The 25,996-nt window shown below is 39.7% G+C and overlaps 1 protein-coding gene and 1 pseudogene across 6 annotated transcripts in view; both read left to right on the top strand.

The window, feature by feature from the left end:
* ARHGEF4 (Rho guanine nucleotide exchange factor 4) overlaps positions 1-25,996 on the top strand; it is a 261,691-nt gene that overhangs the window by 10,848 nt on the left and 224,847 nt on the right. The window lies entirely within an intron of this gene.
* On the top strand, positions 16,929-17,024 carry LOC113598355 (uncharacterized; annotated as a pseudogene).

Genomic DNA, 25,996 nt, shown 5'->3' on the forward strand with positions numbered 1-25,996 from the left:
CCATGAAGGGGCAGCTAATGTGGCCCCACCCCTGTGTGCAACCTGGTGCCTCTTACCCTATTCCACCTCCCTAGGCCAGCCTCTTACCTTCCCCACAGGCTCTTCCGCAACCCTGTCTCAGAACAGGGTAGGAGCTGAGTGTCTGGACAGGGAATTCTGTGGGCAGACATGCATGGCAGGTCACCTCTGAGTGAAGCTGATTGGCCATGTGCAGACCACAGGTATGGGACAGCCCCTGTGGGGAGCAGGAACTCCTTAACTCAAAGGAAAAAGAGATGTGGACGTGGGACATTGGGGGCAGTGGACTGGCACTGAAGGCCCCAGTCTCTGAAGTAGGAGTGGGGCTGTATTTGCAGTGTGATGGTATTTGTGTGAGGCAGTGTCCTCTGGGGCAAACTGTCCCCCTGACCACTGCTGTCTTTCAGGGCTGCCCTCGGCAACTGCCCCTGAATGGGCAGTGACTCCCTTAGGCCAGGATCAGATCTAAAGCATCCTACACTCTAGCCTGTTATACTGATTTGAACCCCAAAGTTCAGTTCACTCATTCCAACACATAGAATTTGCCAAGTCCTCTTTGATCCCAGGCCCTGTGCTAAGGAGACTAAGCTATGAGTAGGATGCAGTCTGGCCAGCTGCAAGCCCCTGGTCAGTGATTCTGAACACTCTTGAATTATAAGGACAGCAACTTTTGAGAATTCAGTAGAGGATATATATGAACCGTCATGCTGCTTGAGGATTCATATGAACTCTGCATGCTTTTGTGTACATGGACCTTCTGCTTCCAATTTCAGAGGCCCACAAAGCCTGTGGATGGTGAGTTAAGACCCCTGCTCTGGGTTGCAAGCTCCTAAGGACCAGGGCCACTGTTTCTGTTTCCTTCCCTCAAGTGCCCAGCATGGAGCTTTGAGTGAAGTGGAGGTTCTGTACATGTTTCAGTGACGGGACTGGTAACATGGCCCTTCACTCCAGGTCACTAAGACCTAGGTCCTAGGGGATAGGCGGGTTGTCCATGTTAGTGGGATAAGGTGTCAGACACTACCCATAGTGGGTAGGCTTCAGTGGGACCACAGTGAGGGGGACTTGGCAGCCCCAGCCCAGAAGCATCTCCCTGTGGGTCCAGTGGCCTGGATTCTGGCTCTTATACCTCCATTCAGTGTGGTCTTTAGCAGAGCAGCATCTCAGAGCATGTTTGTTCCTCTCTAAAATGGACACAGTGCCTACCTGGTGGAGCCCCCACCCCGAAGAGTTAACAAGAGAGTGTTAGGGGTCTCGGGGAGCTTTGGCTCCTCATAGGGGTTTGTAGAGAGGACACCCTGTTGAGTGTTCAGTGTCATGTCAGAAAAGCACAGAAATGGGCAGGGCAAGGAGACTTTGGGATGTGTGGAAGTTTTCCGTACCCTATACAGAGGTCCATTCCCTTTCCTGTCCACAGAGGCAGCCCTGACTGGGGCCCCAGGACCCTAGCTGCTAGGTACAAGCACAACAGCCACCTCCTCCTGGGGTACACCCCAGAGGGCTGGCCCAGGTCACCTTTCTTCACAGAACCTGAAGGAGATTCACTTCAAATAACCTAGGAGAGGCACTGTAACGTCCCACCTTTCCTTGAGTTTAAGGTACACTTTAAAAAAATTGCTTAATACTTTTGAAATCAAGATGCACTTATACTTGATGTGTACGTTTAAAAGTGATTTATTCTTCCTTCTCAAAAGTTGTCATTAACTTAGTGGCATCTTTGCATTGAGGAAATAGGATAGTTGTAAACGTCACATATGATCAGGAAACATAGTGTGTGACATCCCTGGGAGACCCCAATTCAAGCCCCCCCGCCCCATTTGGGGGCCTTATAACTCCTAGATCAGGCCAATCTAGCCCATCGAGGGTTCTCGAAGGATCCTGGAATGCATTCTTCCAAGACATCCTCAAAGTGACACACGAAGACAGTTGGACAAGCCTCCCTGGCAAGAAGAAACAGATTCCCCCAAAGTCCCACAGAAGCTCCTTGCCCCAGTCCCCAGAGCTATTCATATCACCTCTTACTAGAAGTGTGTGTAGTCAGCATGTTTTTGTGTCTGATAGATAGAGCAAGAGGCATGTTGACTGAGTGTATGCTGTATCCTTCTTCATGCAAATTGAGTCACCTCTCAGGGCATTTCAGGGAGCAGGCACTTCTGGTGACCCCTATAGTCTGGAGTCTGCCCAGAGAGCTGTTGACACAGGCAGTGGCTGGGCCACAACATTCAAGGATTGTTTTTCTCTGGGGACTGGCTTTATGCTCCTCCAATGAGCCAGGTCCTGGGACCCCCTCCAACTTGTCTATCACCCATACCTCCCAACTCCAAATCCCCCCAAATTTGCCCAATGCCTGTCTCAGAACACACAGGCTCCCTCTGGCCCAGCTGCATGTGTCCTAACACAAGTCACAGAGTAAGTAAAACACACCACCAATGGGTAGCGGGGACAGACCATAGGAACGTCAGAGCCTCTAAGAGGGGTGATGTGGCAGCAGGCAAGCAGGTGTTTCTCATAACAGAGGCCTCATTTTGTAGATGCAAGAGTTAAAACTCAGGGGTGGTGAGCAGAGTGGTGATGGGGGAACAAGGAAATAATGGAACAAGATCCAACTTCAAAACCCCCTGCATATTGGGCAGCATATTTCTGCATATTGGGCAGCCCCCAGCAATTTAGGCTTTCCAGTGAGACCCTTTCTGATGACATTCTGAGGTCATACAGGGCCTTTGTCATATATGTGCTTCTGTATCAGAAGAAGAAAACTCCCTGTGCAGGGTGTGATGTGCTCCAGGCCCCACCATGCAGCCTGCACAGTGGCCTCAGAGCCCCCAGGTGCAGGCCCTGCCTCGGCTAGGACCTGGGGCTGCCATGCCTGCAGATCCGCTATAAGCCCTATTAATAGGTCTGTTCTGGTGCAAAACTGGAGTAGCCACCCTGGTAAGTCCCCCACTCAGAGCTCTGGGAAGGTACAATGAGATGTGAAGTTCTCCAGGTTTGTGCACTGTGTATGGCACTAATCGAAAGTGAGGTGTACCGACTGGTATTAAAGTGCAGACATGTTTGCACTTGGAGAAGGACAAGTACTGCCTGTAACTGGGAAGGGATAGTTTCTCCATGACCAGAGGTCAACACACACCTTTCCCTTGCCTGTAGTAGGGTGTCAGGTTGAGGAGGGAGGAGTGATCCGGGAAAGGCAGAGCAGCGAGGACACAAAGCAGGATGCATCCATAAGTGGTGATAGACATCGTCTGCCCACCACGGGCGGTTGATGCGCAGCTGGTATGTGGATCATTATTTCAGTTGTTGGGAGAAGAGCCTGTGCAGGCGCCTCACCTAGCTCTAATTTACATTAGGGGATTGTGCAGTGTTGTTTCTTGGGCAGCTATGTTTTTTCAGAAAAAGGAAAGCCACACTCTTCTCCATGAGATGGACAACTAGGAAATGTGGGCAAGAGTGTGCCCCAACAGAGCCTGGGAGCAGTTCCTTCAGCTTGGGGAAACCTCTTTGGCTAAGTCTAAGGTGAACAGGCTACCCTCACCCTGCCAGGAACAGGATCTACTGCCAGGGTTTGGATGGGCGGCTTCATGCTGTCTCTGGTCCAAGAAATTGGAACAAAGCAGGCCGTGGGCCTCGAGTGTACCTGCAAAGCTTCAGGTCAGAGTCCAGCATTTTGTGGGCCACATGAAGAGCAGAGTGACATCACCAACACAGACACTACTACTAATTATCCTGGTTACTGCCATCATCAGCTCACCTGTGATCTAGAGCTAGTCACCGACACTTGCAGGGCCTCTGTGGTAATATGAGGATATGAAGACTCACTGTGCCAGTCTCCTGGGGATTCTATAATGTTCACAAAACATGAACATTCTATAATGTTTGTACACGCAGAGATTGGGAGCCAGAAAGACCTCATCCAGATTTAAATGCCACCAGTTATGCCATACCATACTTATGCAAGTATAGCTTGAGCAGATTGCTGTTCTGAGCCTCATAAGGATCCTGTAGAATAAAGACAATACTACCTGCATCCTTTTAGGTTTAAATAGTGTATATAAGGTACAGAGGATGTGGTGAGCACTTCATACATAGCTATTTTATTATTATAGATGTTATTTTTATAATAGGAGAGACAAATTTCTCCAACTTTACAGTTTTTACTCAAGAGTTTGCTGAGCAGCTGCTCTGTGCAGTCCCTGTAACTGGGGTTCTGGAAGGGCCGAGACATTTTGTCCACTAGACTACAAGTCTAGCGGGAGAGACAGATCAGCCAACAACAGCAGCAGCAACAGCATCAATGGCAACAATAACAGCAACACCAGTGCAGCCAGGGACTGAACCCAAAAGTGGTCAGAGTTGGGGACAAACTCTGAGAGGAACACTCAACCCTGCCTGGGGCAAAAGGGAGAATCCTGGGGAACCAGGGATACTGAGAAATAAACAGACCATGATGCAAAAACGTGGGAATCACTAGTGTCAGGGGTGCCTGCTGCCTGGAGAAACTTAAAGAAGGCTGCATGGCTAATGTGATACCTGAGGGAGACTCTGAAGAGTAGGCTGGAAGGAGCCTGGTGAGGCTGGTAAGGACAACATGCAAAAAGGCAAATAATCAGAGAGGGTGTGTATTGTGAGTGTAAGAATCTCAGAAAAATCACAGGGTATATGCTGGGACATGGAAGAGATCGTTGTGGAAGCAGACTAGGGCCAGGATGGGCCTTAGCCTGGACATTTCCTGAGGGCAGTGGAGACCCAGAATAGTGACATCAGATGTGGGTTGTGTAGAGCACAAAAGATGATTGATTGGGAATGAAGCCATATTGGACCTTACCAGATGATAATTCAAATCCATAAAAGGAAATGAAGAGAATCAGAAATGGTAAATAATAAGGTTAATATAACTAACTCTAAATATGTATTTCTCTCAACTTTTAAAAAAATATAAAATTGTATAAAATAATAATTATAACAATGTGTTGATGGGTTAGTAATATTTATAGACAAAAAAAATTAATAGCACAAAAAAGGAAGTATAGAGCTATATTGAAGTAAAGTTTTTATGTCTCACTAAATTAAAATCATATAAATCTGAAGCAGATCCTGGTAAGCTGAGTATTGTAAGCACTTAAGAAAACAGTTAAGAAAATATGGTTAAAAAAAAGCACTAAAGGAATTAAAATGTCATGCTAGAAAATATTCTAAATGCCAGGAAGGAGGGGCAGAGGCACAAAAAAATATGACACATAAAGAAAATAAGAAAGTGGCAGATATCATCTAAAGCAGAAATTGTCAGAATGGATAAAAAATAAAGAGGGACATTTTATAATGGTAAAAAGGTTGATCCATCCTGGGGCACCTGGGTGGCTCAGTCAGTTGAGCATTTGACTTTGGCTCAGGTCATGATCTCTCAGTCTGTGAGTTTGAGCCCTGTGTCGGGCTCTGTGCTGACAGCTCAGAGCCTGGAGACTGCTTCAGATCCTGTCTCTCTCTCTCTCTCTCTCTCTCTCTGCCCCTTCCTCGCTCATGCTTTGTCTCTCTCTCTCTCTGTCAAAAATAAATAAATATTAAAAAAATTTTTTTAATAAATTAAAAAAAAGGTTGATCCATCCAGATAATATAACAATCACAAATACATATGTACTTACTAACCAAGACCCAAAGTACAGGAAGCAGAAATAGGCAGAATTAAAGGGAGAAATAAACAATTTAATAATAACAGTTGGAGACTTCAATATCAGACTTTAATTGATAAAATAACTAGGCAAAAGATTAACAAGCATACAGAGGTCTTGAATAGCACCGTAAACTATTTAGACATAATAGACATCTATAGAGTGTTACTCCAAACAAAAGTAGAATGCACATTCTTCTCAAGTGCGTATGAAATATTTTCCAGAATAGACCACATGTTGCATAAAACCAGCATGAAAAATGTAAAAGGATTGGGGTGCCTGGGTTGCTCAGTTGGTTAAGTGTCTGACTTCAACTCAGGTCATGATCTCACAGTTGTGAGTTCGAGCCCTGTGTTGGGCTCTGTGCTGACAGCTCAGAGCCTAGAGCCTGCTTCAGATTCTGTGCGTGTGTCTCTCTCTCTCTGCCCCTCCTCCCTTTGCATTCTGTCTCTCTCAAAAATGAATATTAAAAAAATTTTTTTAATGTAAAAGGATTGAAATCATACAACGTATGTTCTTCAATTAAAATGGAATTAAGAAATCAATGACTGAAGGACATTTGAGAAATTCATTAAATATGTAGAAATTAAATAACATACGTTTATTTTTTTAAGCAACACACTTTTAAATAAACAATAGATCAAGAAAAACATCACAAGGGAGACAGGAAACCATCAAAACCTTAGAGGAGAAAGCAGGAAAAGACCTCTCTGACCTCAGCCATAGCAATCTCTTACTCGACACATCCCCAAAGTCAAGGGAATTAAAAGCAAAAGTGAATTACTAGGACCTTATGAAGATAAAAAGCTTCTGCACAGCAAAGGAAACAACCAACAAAACTAAAAGGCAACCAAAGGAATGGGAAAAGATATTTGCAAATGACATATCGGACAAAGGGCTAGTATCCAAAATCTATAAAGAGCTCACCAAACTCCACACCCGAAAAACAAATAACCCAGTCAAGAAATGGGCAGAAAACATGAATAGACACTTCTCTAAAGAAGACATCCGGATGGCCAACAGGCACATGAAAAGATGTTCAACGTCGCTCCTTATCAGGGAAATACAAATCAAAACCACACTCAGATATCACCTCACGCCAGTCAGAGTGGCCAAAATGAACAAATCAGGAGACTATAGATGCTGGAGAGGATGTGGAGAAACGGGAACCCTCTTGCACTGTTGGTGGGAATGCAAATTGGTGCAGCCACTCTGGAAAACAGTGTGGAGGTTCCTCAGAAAATTAAAAATAGACCTACCCTATGACCCAGCAATAGCACTGCTAGGAATTTATCCAAGGGATACAGGAGTACTGATGCATAGGGGCACTTGTACCCCAATGTTTATAGCAGCACTCTCAACAATAGCCAAATTATGGAAAGAGCCTAAATGTCCATCAACTGATGAATGGATAAAGAAATTGTGGTTTATATACACAATGGAATACTACATGGCAATGAGAAAAAATGAAATATGGCCTTTTGTAGCAACGTGGATGGAACTGGAGAGTGTGATGCTAAGTGAAATAAGCCATACAGAGAAAGACAGATACCATATGGTTTCACTCTTATGTGGATCCTGAGAAACTTAACAGAAACCCATGGGGGAGGGGAAGGAAAAAAAAAAAAGAGGTTAGAGTGGGAGAGAGCCAAAGCATAAGAGACTGTTAAAAACTGAGAACAAACTGAGGGTTGATGGGGGGTGGGAGGAAGGGGAGGGTGGGTGATGGGTATTGAGGAGGACACCTTTGGGATGAGCACTGGGTGTTGTATGGAAACCAATTTGACAATAAATTTCATATATTTAAAAAAAAAAAAGAAAAACATCACAAGGAAAATTAGAAAATACTTTAAGATGGATAGAGGCAAAGTCACGAGTTACCAGAACTTACAGGATACAGCTAGAGCAGTTACAGCTTAAAGGAAAGTGATAGCTATAGGTGCCTAATTTAGAAAAGAAGAAAGAATGAAGAATCCAAAAAGGAAATTTAAAAATTCCATTTATAATAGCATTAAAAAGAATAAACTATTTAGGACTAAACTTAATCAAGGAGGCCAAAGGTTTATACACTGAAAACTGTAAGATGTTGCTGGCAGAAATTAAACAAGACAAAAATAAATGGAAATACATTCTGTGTTCATGGACTGGAAGACTTAATATTATAAGTGACAATGCTACCCAAAATGATCTACGCATTCAGTGCAATCCCTATCAAAATCCCAATGACATTTTTTTGCAGAAATATAAAAACACATTCTGAAATTCATACGGAATCTCATGCAACTCTAAATAGCAAAAATAATTTTGAAAAAGAATAAAGTTAGAGAAGAAAAACATAGGAGTAAATCTTTGTATCTTGGGCTGGGCAGTAGTGTCTTAGATAAAACACCAAGAGCAGAAGTGACAAAAGAAACATACAAATTTCGTCTTATTCCAGGGAAAAACTTTTGTCCTGCAAACATAAAAATACCATCAAGAAAGTTAAAAGTACACAGAGTGGGAGAAAATATTTGTAAATCATATATCTGATAAGAGATTTATATCCAGGAGATATATATATATATATATATATATAAATACATAAATAAAATATATAAATAAAATATAAATAAAATATACAAATAATTCTTATATAAATATATTTATTTATATTATAAATAAATTTATTATTTATAAATTTATTTATATAAATAAATAAATTTAAATTATTTATAAATATATAATATATAAATAAATATATAAATTATTTATATATTATATAAATTATATAATTTATATATTATATAATTTATATAATTTATAAATATATAAATTATTCTTATATAAATATAAAAATAAATAAAATATATAAATAAATATGTAAAAATAAAAAATATATAAAATAAATATATAAATATGTGTGTATATATATACACACACACACAAGCCTTAGAACTCAATAATAAAAACACAGCCCAAATACAAAACTAGGGAAAAGATTTGAATAAATATTTCTCCAAAGAGGCTGTATAAGTGGCCAATAAACACATCTAAATTTGGTCAGCATCATTAGTCATTAGAAAAATGCAAATCAAGGGGCACCTGGGTGGCTCAGTTGGTTAAGCGTCCGACTTCAGCTCACTTCAGCTCACGTCATGATCTCATGGGTTCGTCAGTTCGAGCCCCTCATCGGGCTCTGTGCTGACAGCTTGGAGGCTGGAGCCTGCTTCTGATTCTGTGTCTCCCTCTCTTTCTGCCCCTCCCCTGCTCACATTGTCTCTCTCTGTCTCTCAAAAATAAATACATGCAAAAAAATATTTTTAAAGAAAAATGCAGATCAAAATCACAGAGATACCATTTCACACCCACTAGCATGGCTCTAATAAAAAATATAGACACAAAAAAGTGTTAGTAAGGATCTGGAGAAGTTGGAACCCTAATACATTCCTGGTAGGACAGTAAAATGGTGCAACCAATTTGGAAAACAGTTTGGCAGTTTTTCAAAATGTTAAACACAGAATTGCCCCATGTTCCAGCAATTCCATTCCTATGCATTTATCTAAGAGAAATGAAAGCAAACATCCACGCAAAGACTTGTACACAAATATGCAAAGCAACTTCATTTACAATAGTCAAAACCTGTGAACAACTCAAATGCCCATCAGCAGTCAAGAGGATAAACTGTGGCATATCCACACAATGGAATACTTCCCACAACAAATGAATGAATTATTGATACATACAACATGGACAAATCTCAAAATAATTATGGCTAGTGACAGGAGCCAGTCACAAAGATGACATGATGTACAATCCCACTTATAGGAAATAACCAGAATTAACAAGTCTGTAAAAACAGAAGGTAGGGTGGGGTTGAGGGTATGTTTTTGGATGTGTAATAGGGAATGCTAGTAAGATTTCTTTTGGGGGGAAAACATCCTCAAAGTAGACTGTGGTGATAGTTGTAGAACTTGATGAGTTTATTTAAAAAAATCCAATTGTCTACTTTAAATGGGTAATTTGTATGGTATGTAAATTATACCTCAATAAATATTTTAAAAGGTGGGGAGGTATAAGTGACAGCAGCTGCATTAAATGCCTTCCATTTGATGGCAGAGACATGAAATGGCTTTGTGTTCTGGGAGTGGAACCAGTCAACTGGCCAGCATTTCTTGAACATCTCTGTCACGTGTGGAACTCAAACAGTGCTGTAAAATACCGAAGTTGTGTTCCTTGTCCTCACAGGAGGAGCTTGTTTTTAAACAAGGGTTTGATTAGGAAATTTATCACCACAATTTAAGATTTTGAAGAATTCAGAGAGGGTTAGCATAGTCATAAACAGGCATCTCAAAAGAGGAAAATGTTTGCACTGGGCCTTTAGAGATAGGTTGGCTTTGGGTAGATGGTGGGGGTTTAGAGAATTGTTTTCAAGTGCTCCTTCCTTGTACAACCCTCGCAGGTGCCTTCTGAGGCAACTCACATGCTGTTGGGCAGCTCTAATTGCTGGAAAGTCTTTCCTTGTGTTAAGTAGAATCTTTCTCCTGCTGATAATACTGCCTTACCATTTATAATGCAGTTATTATTGCAAGACTGTGCTGAGCCTCAGAAATAGTATCTCAAGTAATTCTTCCCATATGGGATAGGTGATGTCATTATCTTCCTCATCATTATCATTATTTTCCAGATGAAAAAAATCTGGCCCTTCAGTATTACATGAGCTGCCCACAATCACAGTCCCAGATCTCTTCTCCTCATGTGCACCTGTAGTACTGTCACTAGTGGATGTTCTTTCTTTCCTCTAATCCACACAGAACACGTCTAATTTCTCTTCCATGTGATAGTTAATAAAGGTAAAGATCTTTATCTTTTTCCTGCCTTTTAAGCCATTTCCCCCCCCCCCCTTGGAGTTAAACAAACTCAGTTGCTTAATCATTCTTTATTTAGCATGGTTTTGAGCTTCTTTCCCATCTTATTCACCATTCTGTGATCAAATCTGTCAGTCTTTTACTGAAGCATGGGCCTCAGAACTGAGATTAGTCTATTATGGCCTGACTAGCCCAGGAGCATATGGTACTGACCTCATTCTTCTCCTGTACTAGCTGTGTTTTTGATGCATCCTAACATAACCTTAGCTCTTTGGGCAGCCACATTCCTTTGTGGATTAAAATCCCTGCCAAGTTAGGTCCAGGGACCTGAACAGGGAAACCTTTTTAGAGCTGAATAAAAACACTGGGCCTGCTGTAGGATCTGGATGAGGTTTGGACCCACCAACAGCAGGATGGCCTCATTCCACCTAGAACCAGCCTTATACACAAAGAGGTGGCCATTCACATGGTACTCAATAAAATAACTCCTACTGTCTCTCTTCCTAGAGCCACATTATTCTGGTGTCTGATACTTTTATTCTAGAATCCATTTCCCTGCTTTTTCAGCTTCTAGTGACTGCCTAGATTCCTTGGCCTATGGCCTGCTCTACCTTCATAAGCATCACTTCATCTATGCTTTCAGCATCATATGGTCTCCTCCTCTGATCCTCCTTCATCCCCTTGAGAAGGTCCATGATGATTACAGTGGGCCCACCTGGATAATCCAAGGTGGTCTTCCCATCTCAACATCCTGAATATAATCATATCTTCAAAGTCCCTTTTGCCATAAAAGGTGACATTCACAGGTCCTGAATATTAGGAAATGAATGCCATGGGTGTTATTATTCAGCCTACACAGAGTTTTGTTGGAGAGGATGATGTGATAAACTGTCTAATTCATGATTTAGAAAGACCGGTCTGGCGACAGAGTGGGAAGAATAAGGCTGGAGGCCTGAGAAGTACTTTGGAAGCTGCCAGTAATGAGAGCATACAACTGGATCAGTGGCAATGGGACAGAGAAGAGGATATATCTAGAGCACTCAGGAGGTATAACCCACAGGACTTGGAGCCAGCTAGGATGTGGGATGAATGAGAGAAGAGGTCTAGAAGGGCTCACTCAGGGTTTCTGCACTCATCAGATGGGCTGATGATGGTATCAGATGGCTGATTGGTGAGTAGGGAGTACAGAAGGGGCAGAGAGAGATGGTTTGTTTGGAACCTGACTTTGAGGTGTCTATGAGGTAAGCAATGAGACCTGGTAGGCAGTTAGGTCTGTGGGTCTGGAGAGGAAGGTGGTGACAGCCACTTGGTGTGCTGAGCACACAGACAGCACTTGAAGCCACAGTAGACCAGACGCCCCAGGACTGTCTAGAATTAGAGCATAGAAGCTGCCTGAGGGAGTGGGGGCAGGGACAATGGCTTCCACAGTTAGGGAGAAATATGGGTGTGGGAGGAAGCCAGAGAGGCAGGGGGAGCACCGGCAGAGTATGTTCTGTGTTGGAACAGAAAGTTGATGCATTTGCACTCAAACAGAGCCCTTCCTCCCCGGAGGAATGGCCACTTCTTATCAAGTGAAACCCTGCAGGAAAAGGGTAGAAATGGTTCTGTGTTTTGCTTGTTAACCTTGAGGGCCAGAGGCTCTGGCTGGGAACTGGGTTGGTTCTTGGACATTAGGTGCACGCACACATAGAAGGAGCTCAGTGAGTCCCTCTCACTGGAACTAGTCATGGCTAAGAGGACCTGTTTTGCTCTCAGGCTTGCCCTGGCAACAACTGAAAAGCTCTATTATTTGCCTTTCTGGGCACATTCACTGAAGAGGCTCAAGGTTTTGGTGCAATGCAGAAGTCTCCTGCCTCTGAGAACAATATTCATCCTCTTCCGTCATTCCACTACAAGGGCACAGTGGAGAAATACTTCTGCAGGAGAGATCACTGGCCTTTGAGACTGTTTCTTCTATATGTGTTGCTGCCTTTCCTTTGTTCATGTTCCTTCCCAGCCCTGGGAAGAAAGAGGAGATAAGAGGATGGGACAGGTGAATGTTGGCAAAATGTGTAAGGACAGGCCTAATGGAAGAGGTGAGACTTAACATGTCCCCTGGGAATAGGATAGGCCTTTTGGTAGAACTGGATAGTCAAGAAGGGGTATATTTCAGATGGAGGGATGGGCATGTTAAGATGGAAAAAGCAGAAGTGGGCACGAAGTGTAGAGGGGTGGGCCCAGAGATTGATTCAGCCAGAGGGCATATATCTCCTGGCCATGAGCTGCTGTGACACTGACCTAGAGAGGAAGCAGAAAAGGGGCTCTCTGACCTTGCTCCTTCCTCTAGTACAGAGCATTGCTTCATGTTTGAATGGTCCTTATTTTCCTGCATCCATTCCCAGGTAAGCCTTTCAGAATTGCGTGTATTGAGGTGAGCGAAAGAAAATTAAACAAGCTCCCAAAGTCATGGCAGTCGGGGTTAGTTCCAAGATGGAAACTGAGGGGGAGGGAACTATTTGAGTGCTACTTACGTGTGCGGTGTCTAAATACAGGTTGTCATTTGGGGCACCTGGATAGCTGAGTCTTAAGCGATCAACTTCAGCTCAGGTCATGATCTCGTGGTCCGTGGGTTTGAGCCCCATGTCAGGCTCTGTGCTGACAGCTCGGAGCCTGGAGCCTGCTTCAGATTCGGTGACTCCCTCTCTTTCTGCTCCTCTCCCACTTGTTCTCTGTCTCTGTCTCTCAAAAATGAATAAATGTTAAAAAATTTTTAAAAATGCAGGTTGTCATTTAATTGTCAGCTTTCCTAGGACAAGTGCTGTCAGCCTTACTTTGTAAATAAGGAACAGAGATTCTGAGGAGGAAGTACCAGGTCCTAGGTAACACTGTAGTAAGCATTAGGATAGGGGTGGGCGTTTCCTAGAAGCAGATCTGCAGCCGTGGAATGTCAAAGGAAGAGCAACTCCAAAGACATTACCATATAATAGTCACTTCAGTTTACTGACAGAAGACCTTGGTTCATAAAAAGGCCCAAGGGACCCAGCCTGCGGATGAGAGAGCTGTGGTGTGGGTCAGCTGTCTGAGCTCTACACTGGCCTTGGACAAGGGACTTTTCTAAACCTCAGCTTCCTATACTCAGAGCTTTGAAATCCCCACTAATGTGCAGATACTTTGAGAAGTCTTTAAGAAAAAACTCAATTTAACCTTAAGGCATTTTCCATAATTACCTAATTGTCAATCTCATCATTTGTTTTCTAAATCCTATGGACCCTGCCTCAGGATATGCTTCATGCCAGCAATCTGGGAAACTCAGGTCTACTCCCCCAGATCCTGGGAAGACCCTCCAACTTCTTGTTATAAATCAAAGAAGTTGGGACCACCTGGATGACTCAGTTGGTTAAGCATCCGACTTCGACTCAGATCATGATCTTGCAGTCCGTGAGTTTGAGCCCCACATCGGGCTCTGTGCTGACAGCTCAGAACCTGGAACCTGCTTTAAATTCTGTGTCTCCCTCTCTCTCTTCCCCCTCCCCCCACTCATGCTCTGTCTCTCTCTGTCTCTCAAAAACTAATAAACTTAAAAAAAAAAATCAAACAACTTGATTCACTCCCTTACAGTTCTCCCACCACTGGAGCAAGAAAAAGGGAGAGACCTTATCTCCCTGGCTTTGATGTTAATTCTTCCTTCACAATCCACAAAACATGTTGGGCATAGCAACTGGTGAAATGTGGTTTCAGATCTTGGTGCATCACCTGTCAGCTGTTCACCTTAGGTGAGTACTTAACCTGGCAGAGCACAAACTGCATATCTGTAAAATTGAGCGATGGTGTCTTGCAAGGCTGCTCTGCTCTGCTAGGCAGTGCACCTAGCGGGAAGGGAACTGCTATTCTTTTCTCTGGAGGGAATAGGCTTAGCTTTCTAAAAATGACTTCAAGCTTATTTCAAGTTGTTTACCTTGTTGGTAACGGTTAATGGGTCTTTCTTCGCTGATTATCAAAATGCAGAGCCTAGGCTTCAGGGAGAAACTGGGGCGGTGTGGGGTATGTGGAGAAATGCCAGCCTTGTACCAGGCACACCCCAGTTTGTAAGCCTTGCTTTCAAAGACTTCTGCAGTCTAGAACTTGCCCTAGAAGCTAAAAATGGTTTTGTACTAAAACTAGGAGTGTGTGATTGACAGCAGATGAAATTTTGAAATTGAGATTGTCTTAGGAAACCTGGCACTATTGACCTCTATACCCACAAGCTCCTCTGTCCTAAAGCAAAACCCCTCTTGTTCCCCCACCCAAGCCTCTTGTCAGCAGAAATTACTCCAGAGTTTGGCTCCTCCTATTTCCCAGCTTTCCTCTTTGAGCTACTTTGAGCTGAATTATACCAATTGTGTGTCCCTTCCCCATGACCACTGGGTACAGTTGCAGTCTTACTGCTAGAAAACTCTTTTGTCTAATGTTTGCAATGTTCTTAAAGGGGTTTCTAAAGGAGTCACTGAGAAAGGAGACTGTCTTTCTGCCAGTTCCTTACAAGAGGGAAGAATTTCCCTGTTGTTTTGGGATTATGGATTACAAGAAGATACAAAGGAGTAGAGGAGGAAGAATGGGCTGGGATATCAGTGCCATATGTGTAAAATGGGAGCACCAGTACCTCACAGGGCCATGGTGCAATTTGATGGGATGGGGTCAGGCCTTCATGGTAGCCCACCTTCAAAGAGCAGGGGCCACCTCTTTTAGGCTGCCCAGGAGCACCTCCTGGCCTGCAGCTGTGCAACAAATGTTGCTGGTACCATGTCCATATACTCACCCATTGCCACTCATCCACACACTCAGTGTTAGCTTGTAGAACATGCTTTTAAAGGCTCCAAAGACTGCAAAGCTCCAAGTCTGACAACTAATACAGGGCTAACTGTGGACACTAATTTTCTTTTATTGCCTTTCTTGATCTTCAGAGGGATGGGCACACACAGGCTTGGAGCCAAACTGCCTGGGTTTAAATCCTGACTCACCACTTCCTAGCTTATGTGACCACGACCTAGTTACTTGATTTCTCTCTCTGTGCCCCATTTTCATCTTCTGTAAAATGAGGATATAGTACCTACCTCATATGGCCGTCATGAGACTTGTGTAAGGTATAGGTTCAATAAATATTATTGTCATTTCTCTAATTTTATGAAAGAATAAAAGAAGACTCAGAGATTGACACTATTACCATAGCTACTCGTGGCAGAACTAACTAGGACATGTGTCTGATTCAGTTATAGTCCTCCCTAGTATGCCAGCTCTTTCATGGTCAAAGAAATGAATCCCAACTGGTAGGAGATCAAAAACCATATAGAGTAACACTGGGAAGTGTGTGTGTGACAGCAGGTGGGTAAGAGTGCTCCGGGGGTGCAATTTGGTTCAGCGGTACACAGCCTTGGATTTCCAGGAAATAACTCCCAGGTTCCCTGGATAACCTGCATTGATCAAGGCCCTTTGCAATGAAATGACAACTATTTTGGGTTCCTTACTGCCCCCTGGTGGTAACAGATCACATGGGGCTCTTTCCCTAACAGATGAAAGCAGGAGGCTATTTTGAAATTGGCTTTCCAGATTAATGAAGAATTTTGAACTTTTTGTTTCTCTGTTTTAGCCTTTCCTGGCACCTTTGGCCCAACAGCATAAATTAGTTCCTGTTTTTTTCCCTTTATGAATTAATGAATAGCTTACTAACTGTTTGACCCCAGCAAGCTACCAGCATTTTAGGGATCTCCCCATCTGTAAAACCAGCATCTCAGTCTCACTCAGACACCCCATGATCAATTCCATTCTGTTCGTTTTTATTTTCAGCAAACCACAAGGTGGCAGTACAAGAGTGGGTTCCCCTGTTTTCTCCCCAAGTGGTGGGAGAAAGAGGAATTGTTGTGCATGCAGCATAGAGCTAAAAGTTAGTCTTCTATACCCCAGGTCATGGCTACCCAGGACATGGTTAGGCTCAACACTCAGGCATGAGTCCTCAGTGTGATTTGCCTCTGTCTGTGTGTGCCTTCTCTTTCTTTTATGGCAAATAGAGACAAAATTTGCTCAAACTTCCTTAAAGGGTACCCTGAGGATTCACAGTAGCTAGTGAGTAGGGATAAGATTTTTTAAATAATTAAGTTAAATTTGGGGAGGGGGAAAGTTATTATGGATTCACATACAAGTTATAAGAAATAATACAGAGGGCTTCCATGTACTTTTCACCCAATTTCTCCCAATGACAGCATCTTGTAAAACTAAAGCACAATATCACAACCAGGGTGTTGACATTGATACCATCAAGACATGTAGTACTTCCATTACTACAGGGATCTCTCCTGTTGCTTTTTTTATAGCCACACCATGCCCCCTCTTTAACCAATGACAGCTACTAATCTGTTCTCCATCTCTATAATTTTGTCATTTCAAGAATATTATAGTGCTCACTTCGGCAGCACATATACTAAAATTGGAATGATCAGAGATTAGCATGTGCAAAAATGATACATAAATTCCTGAAGTGCTCCATATTTTTTAAAAAAGAATATTATATATGTTGCCATTTGTAACAACATGGATGGAGCTAGAGAGTATTATGCCAAGTGAAATAAGTCAGTAAAAGAAAGGCAAATATCATATGATTTCATTCATATGTGGAATTTAAGAAACAAAAGCAAAGAGAAGGGCGGGGGGCAAACCAAGAAACAGACTGTTAACTATAGAGGACAAACTGATGGTTACCAGAGGGGAGTTGGGGGGGGGGGGATGTGTTAAATAGGAGATGGGGATTAAGGAGTGCACTCATGATAAGCACTAGGGGTTGTAAGGAAGTGTTGAATCACTCACTATATTGTATACCTGAAACTAATATTACACTGTATGTTAATTAACTGGAATTTAAATAAAAACTTAAAAAATTAAAGAATATTATATAAATAGATTCATACAGTATGTAACACTTAGGTTTGGATTTTTTTCTCTTAGCATAATTCTCTGCAGATTCATCCAAGCTGTGTATATACCAATGGCTGTTGTTCCATTGGATGGATGTACCAGTTTGTGTAACTATTTACTTGTTGAAGGACATCTGGGCCATTTCTAGTTTTGATCTATTATGAATATTAAGCTATTTTGAATTTGAGCTATTATGAATAAAGTTGCTATGGGCATGCATTACAGGTTTTTGTATAAAGGTAAGTTTTACTTTCTCTGGGATAAAGGCCCAGAAGTGCAATTGCTGGATTGTATGGTAGTTTGTGTTTTTTGATGAATGGTTCCATTTCCTCTAAGTTGTCAAATTTATATATATAGAATTATTTGTAGTATTCTTATCCTTTTGATACTGGCAGGGTCTCCTGTTTCATTTCTGATATCAATAATTTGTACCTTCTTTTTTCTTTGTCAGTCTGGCTAGAGCTTGGTCAATTTTACTGACTTTTTAAAGGACTAGCTCTTTCACTTTATTGATTTTTCTCTATTGTTTTTGTTTTCCACTTCATTGATTTCTGCTGTTTATTATTTATTTCCTTGTATCTTAGACTTATTATTATTATATTTATTATATTTATATATATTATTTATATTTATATTATTATTATTTATTTCCTTTTGTTTTACACTTATTTTGCTCTTCTTGAACTAAGTTCTTGAGATGGAATTTAGGTTATAGATTGAGACTTATTTGTGCATTTAGTGCTATAAATTTCCCTCTGAGCATGGCTTTAGCTGTGTCCCACCATTTTCTATATGTTGCATTTTCATTTTCATTTAGTTATTTTTTTTACATCTTCCTTGAAACTTATTCTTTGACCATGGATTATTTAGACATGTGTTCATTTGTTTCTAAGTCTTTGGATTGTTGTGTTCTTTCTATTACTGATGTCTGGTTTGATTTTGTTATGGTCAGACAACATATTCTATATGATTTCAGTTTCTTTTTAATGTACTGAGGTTTGTTCTATAGCCAGAATCTGATCTAACTTGATGTATGTTTTGTACACTCTAGAAAAGAACTGCTGTTGTTGGGAAAAGTATTCTGTAAATTTTTATCAGATTCTACTGGTTGATGGCATTGTAGAGCTTTTTGCGATCCTTGATGATTTTCCATCTAGTTGTTCTATCAGTTGTTGACAGAGGGTTGAACTTTTCTACTATATTGCATATCTGTATATTTCTTCCTTCAGTTGTGTCAGTATTTGCTTCACATATTGTTCATTTGTGCATATACATTTAGGACTGCTATGTCTTCTTTTGGGATTGGCTCTTTAATCATTATGTAATGTGTCTTTCTGTCTCTGGTCATTTTCTTTTTCCTGAAGTCTAGTTTTTTTTGTTATAAAATAGTCTTTCTTGCTTTCTTCTTACCAGTGTTTGCATGATGTATCTTTTTCCATTTGTCTGTTTTCAACCTATCTTACAGGTGTATTTGGAGAAAATTTCTTGCAGACAGGAGGCATATGTATCATGCTTTTTAATCCACTCTGTAAATCTCTGTCTTTTTATTTCTATAATTAGATGATTTACATTTAATGTAAATATTGATATAGTAGGGGTAAGTCTTCCATCATTAAATTTTTTTCTGTTTGTCCTCCCCCTTTTCTCTATTTTCTTTTTCCACTCTTTCTATGAGTTACTTGGGCATTTGGGGGTTTAATTTTTTATATACTTAATCTTTTTTAGCAATTTTAGGTTTATATAAAAACTGAACAGAAAGTACAGAGAGCTCACATATTTTTTCTTACCATCACTCACTGATTGTTTCTCTAGTTATTAACATCTTGAATTGATGTGGTACATTTGTTACATTGATGCACCGATAGTAACACATTATTATTAACTAAATTCTGTATGTAATTAGGCTTCACTCCATGTGTTGTACAGTTTTGGGGCATTTTGAAACTTGCATAATATCATCTACTCACTATTACAATATTATACAACATAGTTTCACTGCCTGAAAAATCCCCTGTGCTCCACTTCTCTCCTACAACTGCCAACAACTACTGATCTTTTCATGTCTCTATAGCTTTGCTTTTTCCAGAATATCCCATAGTTGGAATCCTTTTATAACTGGCTTCTTTCACTTAGCAATATACATTTTTGTTTCCTCCATATCTTTTGTGACTTGATAGCTCATATCTTTTTATCACTGAATAATATTCCTTTATCTTGATAAACTACATATGGTTTATCCATCTACCAGTTGTATAACATCTTGGCTTTCGGGTTTGGGAAATTTTGAATAAAGCCCCTTATAAACATTCATCTGCAGCTTTTTTTGGATATAACTTTTCAGATCGTTTGGATAAATACCACTGAGTGTAATTACCAGATTGTAAGGTAAGAGTCTGTTTAGTTTTGCAGGAAACTGCCAAACTGCCTTCCAAAAGTAGCTGTACTATTTTGCGTCCCATTCAGGAATGAATGAGAGTTCCTGTTTTTCCACATCCTTGTCAACATTGGTGTTGTCAGTGTTTTGGATTTTAGCCATTCTGATAGATGTGTAGTGATATCTCATAGTTGTCATAAGTTGCAACTCTCTAATGACATATGTTGAGCATCTTTTCATCACTTATCATCTGTATATCTTCTTGGTGAGGTATCCTTCAGATCTTTGTTCTACTTTTTAATCAGATTATTTGTTTTCTTATTGTTGATATCTCAGTGCTTTTTGTATATTTTGAATTTTAAGTCCTTTACCAAGTATGTGTTTTGCAAATATTTTCTACCAGTCTATAGCTTGCTGTCTTATTCTCTTAATAGTGTTTTTTACAGAGCAGAAGTTTTTCAATTTAATGAAATCCAGCTCATCAGTTTCTTCTTTCCTTGATTGTGCTTTAAGTGTCATGCCTAAAAACTCATTGCCAAACCCAGGGTGACCTAGATTTTGTCCTATGTTATCTTGTAGAAGTTTTATAATTTTGTATTTTACACTTGAGTCTATGACCCATTTTTAGTTGTTTTTTTTTTTTTTTGTCAAAGATGGGAGGCCAATGTCTAGATTAATTTTTTGTGTGTAAGAATGTCCAGTTATTCTAGAACTATTTCTACAACTATAGTCTATGGTGTTGACTTTTGCTCCTTTGTCAAAGATCAGGTGACTATATTTATGTGCGTTTATTTCTAAGCTGTCTATTCTGTTCCATTGACTGATCTATTTCTTTCTTTTTTTTTTTTTTAACAAATACCACACTGTTTTAATTATTGTAGCTTTGAAGTAAATTAATACCGTAGATAAATACCTTAACTATATGGTCTTGAAAAGTAGCTATAATTTGAATAATAGCTATATGGTCTTAAAGCCGGGTAGTTTTGGGTCTCTGAATTTATTCCTCTTTAATATTGTGCTGGCTAATCCAGGTCTTTTGTCTTTCCATATGAACTTTAGACCCAGTTTATATACCTTTCCACATAAACTTTAGAATCAGAAACAATTTAGAATCAGAACACAAAGTAGCCTACTGGGATTTTTATTGGAATGGCATAGCATATATATACCAAGTTGGGAAGAACTTAATCTTAACAATACTGAGTTTTCTTTTTTTTTTTTTTTAATTTTTTTTAACGTTTATTTATTTTTGAGACAGAGAGAGACAGAGCATGAACGGGGGAGGGTCAGAGAGAGGGAGACACAGAATCTGAAACAGGCTCCAGGCTCTGAGCTGTCAGCACAGAGCCCGATGCGGGGCTCAAACTCACTGACCGCGAGATCATGACCTGAGCTGAAGTCAGCTGCTCAACCGACTGAGCCACCCAGGTGTCCCAACAATACTGAGTTTTCATATTCATGAATATGGACTATCTTTTCATTTATTTAGCTTTCTTTGATTTCTTTTATCAGAGCATTGTAGTTTTCCTCATTTAGATCTTGTACCTATTTTGTTAGATTTATATCTAAATTACATATAAATTTAGATAATTAATTAGGTACTAATGTAAGAGGTGTTCCTATTTTTTTTTAATTTTAGAGAGTAAGAGTGTGTGTATGAGTGGGGGAGAGGGGCAGAAGGAGATAGAGAATCTCAAGCAGGCTCCATGTTCAGCAGGGAACCTGATGCAGGGCCCCATCCCCTGACCAAAATCAAGAATCAGATGCTCAACCGACTGAGCCACCCAGGAGGAGACTCTCCGCCCCTGGTGGTTGTATTTTTAATAAAAATGCCAATTGCTTATTGCTGGTATATAGGAAAGCAATTGATGTTTACATATTACTTTGTATCCTGAAACTTGATATAATCGTTTATTAGGTCTAGGAGATGATGATGATGATGATGATGATGATGATGATGATGATGATGCTATTGATTACTGATTCTTTGGGATTTTTCTGTATACACAATTACATCATCTGTTGGCAAAGACAGTTTTATTTCTCCCTTCCCAGTGTGCATACATTTATTTCCTTTTCTCATCTTATTGCATTAACTAGGACCTCTAGTACAATGTTGAATAGAAATGGTGAGAAGGAACATCCATGGCATTCCAATTCCTTAGCAGGGAAGCATTGTCTCTATGATGTTAGCTGTAGGTTTTTACATGTTCTTTATCAAGTTGAGGGAGATCTCCTATAATCCCATTTTTGAGAGTTATTTTTTTTACCACGAATTGTATTAGGTTTTATCAAATGCTTTTTCTTAATCATTAATATGGTCTAATTATCTTTTTTCTTTAGTCTTTTTATATAATGGATTGCATTTAGAATATTGAACCAGCCATGCATAACTAGATCTCACTTGGTGTGTCAATTACTAATAGAGGGGTGTTGAAATCTCCAACTATATAATAATGGATTTTTCTCTTTCTCCTTGTCCTTCTATCAGTTTTTGCCTCAGACATTTTTATTCTGCTTTTAGATGCATTTAATTCTTTTAGTACATTGTTGGATTTAAGTTAATATTTTGTTGAAGATTTTTGTATCCATGTTCATGAAATATATTGGTCTATGATTTTCTTTTCTTATAATATTATTTTGTCTGGTTTTAGTATTAGGTTAAGGCTGGTATAATCTGGTCAGAACAGAAATAAACAATATAGAATCTAAAAAACCTACAGAGCAGATCAATGAAACCAAGAGTTGGTTTTTTGAAAAAATAAACAAAATTGATAAACCTCTAGCCAGGCTTCTCAAAAAGAAAAGGAAGATGATCCAAATAGATAAAAGCATGAATGAAAATGGAATTATTACAACCAACCCATCAGAAATACAAGCAATTATCAGGGAATACTATGAAAAATTATATGCCAACAAACTGGACAACCTGGAAGAAATAGACAAATTCCTAAGCACCCACACACTTCCAAAACTCAAACAGGAAGAAATAGAAAACTTGAACAGACCCATAACCAGGGAAGAAATTGAATCAGTTATCAAAAATTGCCCAACAAATAAGAGTCCAGGACCAGATGGCTTCCCTGGGGAATTCTATCAGCCATTTAAAGCAGAGATAATACCTGTCCTTCTCAAGCTGTTCCAAAAAATAGAAAGGGAAGGAAAACTTCTAGGCTCATTCTACGAAGCCAGCATTACTTTGATTCCCAAACCAGACAGAGACCCAGCAAAAAAAGAGAAATACAGGCCAATATCCCTGATGAATATGGATGCAAAAATTCTCAACAAGATACTAGCAAATCGAATTCAACAGCATATAAAAAGCATTATTCACCATGATCAAATGGGATTCATTCCTGGGCTGCTGGGCTGGTTCAACATTCGCAAATCAATCAATGTGATACATCACATTAATAAAAGAAAAGATAAGAATCATATGATCCTGTCAATCGAGGCAGAAAAAGCATTTGACAAAATTCAGCATCCTTTCTTAATAAAACCCCCCGAGAAAGTCGGGATAGAAGGAACATACTTAAACATCATAAAAGCCATTTATGAAAAGCCCACTGCTAATATCATCCTCAATGGGGAAAAACTGAGAGGTTTCCCCCTGAGATCAGGAACACGACAGGGATGTCCTCTCTCACCGCTGTTGTTTCACATAGTGTTGGAAGTGCTAGCATCAGCAATCAGACAACAAAAGGAAATCAAAGGCATCAAAATTGGCAAAGATGAAGTCAAGCTTTCACTTTTTGCAGATGACATGATATTATACATGGAAAACCCGATAGACTCTACCAAAAGTCTGCTAGAACTGATACATGAATTCAGCAGTTGCAGGATACAAAATTAATGTACAGAAATCAGTTGCATTCTTATACACTAATAACGAAGCAACAGAAAGACAATAAAGAAACTGATCCCATTCACAATTGCACCAAGAATCATAAAATACCTAGGAATAAACCTAACCAAAGATGTAAAAGCATACAGATGTATGCTGAAAACTATAGAAAGCTTATGAAGGAAATTGAAGAAGATACAAAGAAATGGAACAACATTCTGTGCTCATGGATTGGAAGAATAAATATTGTTAAAATGTCAATATTACCCAAAGCAATCTACACATTCAATGCAATCCCAATCAAAATTGCATCAGCATTCTTCTCAAAGCTGGAACAAGGCTGGTATAATCTAATAAACTAGGAAGTATTCTCTCTGCTTCTATTTTATGGAAGAGATTGTAGAGAATTATTTCATAACTGTTTGGTATTGTTTTAATTTCTTTAATAAATATAAATCTGTTCAGGTTATTCATTCTTTTTCACCCTGTTTGATAGTGTTTTGTGATGCACAAAAGTTTTAAGTTTTGTTAGAAGTTCAACTTATTTTTTCTTTTGTTACCTGTGTATTAGTGTCACATCTAAGAAATTATTGCCAAATCCATTGTCATGCAGCTTTCCTCCTATGTTTTCTTCTAAAAGTTTTATAGTTTTTTAGCTCCTACACTTAGGCCTTTGAGCCATTTTGAGTAATTTTGTAAGGTGGATATCCAGTTTCCCGAAACCCTTCATTGAAAAGACTCCTTTCTTGGCACCTTTGTCAAAAATCATTTGATCATTTATGTAAGAGTTTATCTCTGGGCTCCCACTTCTGTTTCATTGTTGTATATGTCTGTCTGTATGCCAGAACTATACTGTTGCTTACTGTAGCTTTGTAGTAAGTTTTGAAATCAGGAAGTATGAGACCTCCAACTTTGTTCTTTTTTTCCAAGATTGTTTTGGCTATTTGGAATCCCTTGGTATTTCATAGGAATTTTAGGATATGTTTTTGTATTTCTTCAAAAAGAAGTCATTGGATTTTGATAGGAATTGCATTGAATCTGAAAATCGTTTTAGGTAGTATTGTCATCTTAGCAATATTAAGTCTTCTAGTCTGTGAACATGGGATGTCATTTATTGGCATCTTCTTTAATTTCTTTCAGCAATGTTACATAGTTTTCAGTCTTTCACCCCCTTGGTCAAATTATTCCTGCTGTTGTAAATAGAATTGTTTCCTTAGTTTCATTTTGGATTTTTCATTATTAGTGCATAGAAATGCAACTGAATTTTGTGTGGTAATTTTGTGTCTCACAAAATTGGTTTATTTTTTGCTGAATTGCTTGTTTATTAGCTTTACCAGTTTGTGTGTGTGTGTGTGTGTGTGTGTGTGTGTGTGTGTGTGTGCGCGCGCGCGCGCACGGGTGTTTGGAATACAAGGTCATGTCATGTGCAAACAAAGATAATTTTATTTCTCCCTTTTCAATATTAATGCCTTCTATTTTTTCTTCTTGCCTATTTGCTCTTGTGAGGACTTCCAGTACTATGTTGAATAGAAGTGGAGAAAGTGGGAATCCAGATTTTGTTCTTATCTTGGGGAAAATACTTGTAATCTTTGACCACCGAGTATGATGTTAGGTGTGGAATTTCCATACCATATTGAGGAAGTTTCCTTCTAGTCCTGGTTTACTGAGTTTGTTCTATTTTTAGTGAAGAAAGGGTGTTAAATTTTGTCAAATATTTTCCTGCATTAGTTGAGATGATCGTATATTCCACCCCCACCACCCCAACCCCCGCCTTCATTCTAGTAATTGATTTTACTGAATCAGTTTTCCTATGTTGAACCATTATCACATTCTGGAGATAAATCTCATTTGGTCATGATACATAATCCTTTTAATATGCTGCTGAATTCAGTTGGCTAATATTTTATTGAAGGTTTCTACAACAATATTTATGAGAAATATTGGTTGGTAGTTTTCTTGTATTGTCTGTCTGGTTTGGGTGTCAATACTGGCTTCATAGAATGAGTTAGGAAGTGTTTCTTCCTCTGCAGTATTTTGAAAAGTTTGAAAATAATTTGTGTTAATTCTTTAAATGTTTGGTACTATTTAACAGTAAAGTCATTTGGCTCTAGGCTTTTTCTTTTCTTTTTTTCTTTTTTTTTGGGGGGGGGCTAGGGGGAGTTTTGGCCACTGTTTTAATCTATTTACAAGTTATAGGTCTATTCAGATTTGTTATCTCTTCATGATTCAGTTTTGGTGTATTGTGTATTTCTAGGAATTTGTCCACTTCATTTAGGTTAGCCAATGTGTTGGCATATAAATGTTCATAGCATTATTATTCCTGTAACATCAGTAG

Source organism: Acinonyx jubatus, chromosome C1 (assembly GCF_027475565.1).
Source record: "Acinonyx jubatus isolate Ajub_Pintada_27869175 chromosome C1, VMU_Ajub_asm_v1.0, whole genome shotgun sequence".
Classification (NCBI taxonomy): domain Eukaryota; kingdom Metazoa; phylum Chordata; class Mammalia; order Carnivora; family Felidae; genus Acinonyx; species Acinonyx jubatus.